This window comes from Hakea prostrata, chromosome 2 (genome assembly GCF_041222555.1).
Source record: "Hakea prostrata isolate BN-2017 chromosome 2, UWA_Hpros_2, whole genome shotgun sequence".
In the NCBI taxonomy this organism is placed as follows: Eukaryota; Viridiplantae; Streptophyta; class Magnoliopsida; order Proteales; family Proteaceae; genus Hakea; species Hakea prostrata.
The window spans coordinates 35,626,201-35,633,121 of NC_142601.1; positions in this window are offsets into that span (position 1 = coordinate 35,626,201).

Sequence of the window (6,921 nt, forward strand, 5' to 3'; positions counted from 1 at the left end):
ATCATGGAGTAACAGTGTCCGGCCACCTCACAAAACTAATTTGCATGTGCTTATGCCATGAACCTCCACACTTGAGTTGTTCCCCATCGTTATTCTTTTGCTTCCTCTTAAAACACGACGATATTCCACGAAGCTCGAGCGTTCCCTTGTTATGTGTTCTGTCACACCTAAATTAACGATCCACAAAGGAGTTAGTGCAGTAGGCATAATAGAACTTGTTACATAACAAGATCAGGTATAACACACAGTACATACCTCCTGCTTAATGCAATCACGAGCAAAATGACCAAGCTTTCGGCAGTTGAAGCAAATCAAAGGTGATTTCTTCTTGCCATCACTAGTCCCCCTTGAATGCTTGGGGCCACTCTTGTTTATGTTCCCACCTTGGTTACTTTTCCTAGACAGCTGAGGTTAAGTACTTCAGTGTGAGGGGCATCAGCCAACATCCAATCCTCCTCCAGCTCAAGGTGCTTGGCAGCCTGATCAAAAAGTCTTGACCTCATCAGCATGAGTCAAGAAGATATTTATATGCTCCCAAGCTTTAGGCAATGACCTGATGACTGTAGAGACTTGCTCCTCATCAGTCTTTTGGCGCCCACATGCGCTTAACTCACTTGTCATGTTGGACATGATGGTTATATGTTGCCTCATGGTGTGACCTTGGTGCATCTTATAACCATCAAAAGTGAGTTTGAGCTAGCAGCTTCTTGTGGTAGCCGTCCCTCCATATTGGAACTTCACAGCCTCTCACAAAGACTTTGCAGTACTATGCTTCTCAAACCGAAGCATTAGGTCATCCCTCATGGAGCTTAGGATAGTAATCCTAGCTACCTAGTCTTTCGTCTTCTAGGCATTGTAAAGCTCAAGGTCCCTACGATGCTGTGCAGTGGTACCTTTCTCAGATGGGGACATGGTATAGTATATGGTTTCCAATATGTCATGCTCTTCCAGGAGATCCTGCACCTTTCGGTGCCAGAGGTCATAATTCCTCTCATTCAATTTATCTCCTTTCGTGAGGTCAACGACTATGCTCTTTGTAGCAGCCATTAAACTAGAGACAATATATACAAGGATGAGTTCAACTATTCTAGCATAAACCACAACACAAGCAACAACAAATCACACTAGCATAATCAACCTATGGGATAAGCATTTAAACCAAAAGAGATGCTAACAAACATTCAATCAAATTCTCATGCAAACCCACATAGACTTATACACTGGTTTCATTCTGTACTAGAACCATGATTAAAAGACCCATAAGCAAAACAGTTTTAATAAAATAAAACATCCAATCATGTTTATGCTATAAGGTGGTTCAGACAAAACGCGTCTACCTCACTAGCTCCCACTAGGCCCCATTAGGCTCTCAATGCCCAAACATCACACAGATTGTCGGGCCATTGGTGTCCAGTAAGTTAGAAACACATTCTGAACTGGACAGACCAAGTCTAAAAAAAAATCCATCTCTCAGATGGACTTCCGTCTCCCAGGACGAACAATCTGTCTGGTCCTCTGTGACCAGACGGACGACCGTCTGACCAGATGGAACTTCTGCTTGGTCCTCAATGACCAAACATCGTGTTTTCCCTTGAACGAATTTCAGTTCCAATAACGGAAAAAAATGACTTTTCTTCAAATTTTCCCAAAAAAAATACATGAAAAAATCCAGCAATCATTAAACAAAAACGCATTCTCATGAATTATCAATTCATCCAGTTTTTTTACAGAAGGGAAATCACAAGATCCTCCCACTTGGATCCGAACCAAAAAATTAGGGTTTCTTAAAACCCTCTCAATTCTCCCATGGGTTTCCTGTTAAACCTTGGATTTTTCGCGGGTTTTCTTTAAACCCTTGATTCTCCTATTGGATCCATTCAAAGAAGCACAAACAATAGGGAGGAACTGAGAATCGTGGGAACCATGGCTCTGATGCCAATGTAGGTTATATTCTATATATCTATATACGAAATAGAAGGGAGAAATATCCTTACCTGGATTCGCTTTCCCAAATATAGAATATCTACAACGGAAGTAATTTGGATCCATGTCCTCATTCCTCCACAATCTCGTCACCATTTTGAAAAGGGGATAAATTCCACAACCCAAATGCCGTGTGGAAGAATGGTATAGAGATCCAAAGCAAGGGGAAGAAAATTTCTCTAAAGATATCTCCTTCCTGCATTTTCTTGGAGAGAGGGAGAGAGAGAGTGAGGGAGCCATCTTTCTTTGGAAAACTCACGTAATGCAATCACCCTCACTTATGCGGTGGTTACCAAAATATATAACCCTATATTTTATAACCGCCCTAAAAGTGATTTTCCAGTTTTGTCTTTGGGCATATAATTATATTAATAATTAATAAACCTAACACCTTTTATCGTCAAGTTGTATAATAAACCAATGGAGCTCCCACTAGGAAACATACTTCTTAGGAAGGAATTCAATCAAGTGTTGTAGTAGTAGAACAACATAGAAGTTATCTCCTTCAAGAACAATCCAGTTGCATAAATTTTCTATATCTAGAAGCAGAGCTTCCGGACTGCTAGCTAGAAGCTAAAATTTAACCATATGTCTAGATAAGAACAAAATGTTTGTTTTGCCAATATTCCAATTTTAAAGGCTCACTTCGGTTATTGAATCAATTTGTCTCCAAGATTTTTGTTTCGGTAAACATCGGGTCCGCCTTCTGCTAGTAACTAGACTAGATGCAATTCCTTTGATGTGATTGATATTCTCCTATCTTACTATCATGCTATCATACTATATTATACTACTATTATAAAAGTACAAACTCATGGAACATGACTATTTTTCTCTTCCAAGAATACCCTACATTTATAAGAAAGATATAATTAATTATGTTCAAAATTGTAGTTTTAAATTCTCACTTAATTATACTTAGTTCTCGCTTTTATTTTTCTGCTTCTCATTTTGAAAAAACATATATTAATTATTTGAGATCTTCCATTATTTCTCTCTTTCTCATTTCTTATATGTAATATTTGATAGAGCAAATTGCACTGGCACCCCAAAATGAAAGCTTTAAAACATTGACACCCCACTTTATGTTTAAAAAGCATAGAGACCCCAAAATTAATTTTTCATTGAATATATTTGTCCAATTTATCACTGAAAACCTTTCAGACACTATTTATTATAGGGGTATTTTTGAAAATAAATAGTAATTTAACTGTTTTCAATGATAAATTTGATAAATATATTCAATGAAAATTCAATTTTGGGGTCTCTATGCTTTTTAAACATAAAGTGGGGTGTTAATGTTTTAAAGCTTTCCTTTTGGGTTTCCAGTGCAATTTGCTCTATTTAATATGTTCTCACGATTATTTATGCCTTTTCATTTCTCAAATAAAATATTAATTATATGATATCTACTTTCTTTCTCATTTCTAAAAGAATTTAATTAGTTGATATCTTAAATTCAATGTATCATTTTTGTAAAAGCAAAGGTCTCTCTTCAATTAATTATTAATAAATAAACTTTTTTGTATTATTCTCTTTCTTCATATAAGAAAAGTAAATTAAAATTACTAATTTATAAGAGAATTATCGTATAAAACATTGTATTTAAAAAATAAAAAATAAAAAAAAAATAAAAAAACCCCCAACCCAAACAAAATTAGAATTAAAAAATAAAAAATTAATTGATAGCTAATATAAAAGGCAATTATTAATAAACAAGCTACACTTAATCTTTAAAATAATATAAATTGTTTCAATTTAACAAGTTCTAACTTGTTCATGTTTAGCTTAAAAAATGTGTAATATAAATATGAACTGTATTAATTATGAATTATTTGTATTCTCATGCGTTGGCACGTTTAATGTTATCTGACCACATCACCCCTACAACGGAGCTGGACATCTATCTCAGAAGTCCTCTTATTTCTAGTAAGCTAAAGAAGAAGCACTGCACCACATTGCTTTCTAGGGTAAATAACAAGCTTCAACATTGGAGGGCAAACTATCTCTCTTATGTGAGGGAAAAAGTCATCATCCAATCCACCTTAGCTGCCATGCCCACTCATTTTATATCATGCTTCCAGCTCCTGACCTCAATTACCAATTCACCTAATAAGCTCTCTCGGGATTTCTTCTGATCAAATGGTACTAAAGGGCATGTCCACTCCATATCTTGGGATTTCATCTGTCGCTCGACTAGAGAAGGCGGCCTTAACCTCAAAAAAATGCTACTTTTAACCTCATTCTTATGACTCGGAAGGCATGGAATTACTTAACCCCTCTACCTCGATGTGGTGTAGAATGATGAAACACAAGTATTTCAAGAACGACACCTTTCTCGATGCTCCCTCCCCCTCTTCTGCTTTGTGGGGCTGGAAATCATTGATCAAAGCTAGGGATCTTTTACGCCAAGGACTCCTCCTTCAGATTGGGATGGATCACAGGCAAGTCCATGGAACCTAATTAGGTCCCAAATCATCCCCCAGATTTGGGGTGCTTTCCAGCAGCTTCTCTTCCCCTTACAATTTCAGACTTCATCAACATCGAGACAACTTCCTGGCATAGGGATAAAATTCTCGAATGGTGGCCTACTGACATCGTAGCCAACATTCTTAGCATTGCAATCCCCCTGTTTCCCCAAGCTGATTGCTTCATTTGGAAACCCACTTCCTCAGGCAAGTTCACTGTCAATTCGACTTACCAATTGGCAACATCCTTGCCCTCCCCTCCCTCCCCATTACCAACCTTAATTGGCTCCATCTTTGGCACCTCCCCCTCCCACCTAGTGTGAAATCCAGCCCTAGCCTAACCCTAACCTTGACCCAAAATCCTTGATGTTTGTAGGTCCGAAGACCCGAAGTGGAGGAAGAAGACAATTGTGGGCCCTCTCAGTAGAAGACATGGTGTTTGGTCTCGAACCCATGGACATTGACTATGGTGCCCCTTACTTGGATGCATTGTCAGTGTTTGATAAGAAGTTGCACCTCGAAGAGGGGGAGTTTAGTTGATGTACCTAATGCACTTCCGGACTTGATTTGAAAGTAATTCTCTGACCTTAACTTGTTGATTGAGTTATAGGAGAAAGCCCAAGTGAATTTGAGTTGATCTAGCCTTCCATTTCCCTAATCTAAGTTGCTATCCTTGCTTGGTTGACTTGGCCAGTCGACCAACAGATTATTAAATACGAAAATCCTTATTTTTTTGATTATTTTATGCCTACTTAAGGGAACCTCGTAGTTAGAACCCTATTCTATTCCTAGAGCCTCTTGAGAACGTGGAAAGAGCCTCCTAAGACCTCTCCTTGGTAGTGGTGAAGTATTCTTACAATAATCATAGTCTCTCTTCTCAAATCTCTTCTACAAGGTATGTATTCTCTCATTCTCTCTCTAATCTACTCTCACTTCTTCTCTTTCTTGCTGTTGAGACTATGAAGATGGTGCTACAACCTTGCAACCACATCTTCATGTGTTCTCTCCTTGCATTTGTATAAACCTCTCTCAATCTATCTATGCTATGCTCCCCATTTTGATCCTTAACCTTGCATTATCATGATTTTCTTCATAGCAACATGATTTCATAGCCTAAACTGATTTCTATAATATGCTAAGTCTGATTTCTTGTTAGTAATTGATTCTAATCTATTGCTTATCATTCCCTTAATTGATTCCCTAATGTTCCTTGCAATTGCAATTGATTTCATTGAAGAACATGATGTTTAGCATTTAGAAGCTAGGGTTTCAAATTGGGGATTCTTAATTAGACCATCGATTGATGTTAAATCTTTGCTAAATAGTCTTCATTTACTATTCCTAACATTCCTTTAAAATTTCAGAGTGATTTGAGCCCTGGAAGAAAGGTTTCGGATAAAAAATCTCAATTCAGCCCCAACACTGTTCACTTGGTCGACTGAGTCAGTCAACCAGCCAGTCGACCAACTGAACACAACTTTGCTGCATTTGCCCGATTTGATCCGTTTGACCTCCGGTTTGCTTGATTCTTCTTCTAATATTGCATCTATGATTGTCTATGATGCAAGTACTAAACTTGGGACCATTCTAATTGATCTTTGGATTATCTTTAATTCAATTTAAGGTAAGGATGGTTATTATCATAATTACATAGATTATGTGAATCTTGACGCTATGTTGGAAACTTAGTAAATTCACCTTCTTTGTTGTATCCTTAACATCATATGACTGTTGTATGTACATCAAGACAGTAGTACCATATTTATATATTCTTTTGTTATCATGATATTCATTCTTGTTAATTACATATGTGATTGATCATGTTATGAAATATCTTTCTATATGATGAAGTATCATTGTGTATGATATGATGGAATTGAGAATGTGATTGGATAAGTATGATTTGGGATTGGGGAATGTCCTTTCGACATTTCTGTCATTGAACATCGGAGAGAATAGTATGGGATGTTTCCGATGATGCCCATTGACTCTTTCCCGGATTATTAAATGTCATACATAGGACTTGTCTAGTGGTGTTGGCTAGGATGTCCTCGTTGTATCAGACCCGAATCAGAAGGGTATTGAGACTGAATGAGCCGTGGTAGTAATGTGGATTTGTGGCCGCTCAAGATCAGTAACCAATCCGTGAGAGGACATAGGTCACATTGTGGATACTCGTTAGAGGCCATTTGTTGGGAGGGTTGTAAATAGCTAGACTTGGGCTCATGGGCGCTCGAGACTGGTGAAATGATCCGTGAGAGGACATGAGAGCTTCCCGTCTATTATTTATGGATGACTAATATGGTTAATGAGTCTGTAGTCCGAGTTGGTTGTAGCCATAGGGGAAGTATTTAGATCTGACTAGATACGACTGAGTAGATGACTTGCATTGGGCTAGGCTTTACCGTGACATGCGCCAATACTTATACCAAATGGTGATGTGAGGGAGCGGTGACTAAACCCTAGCCAT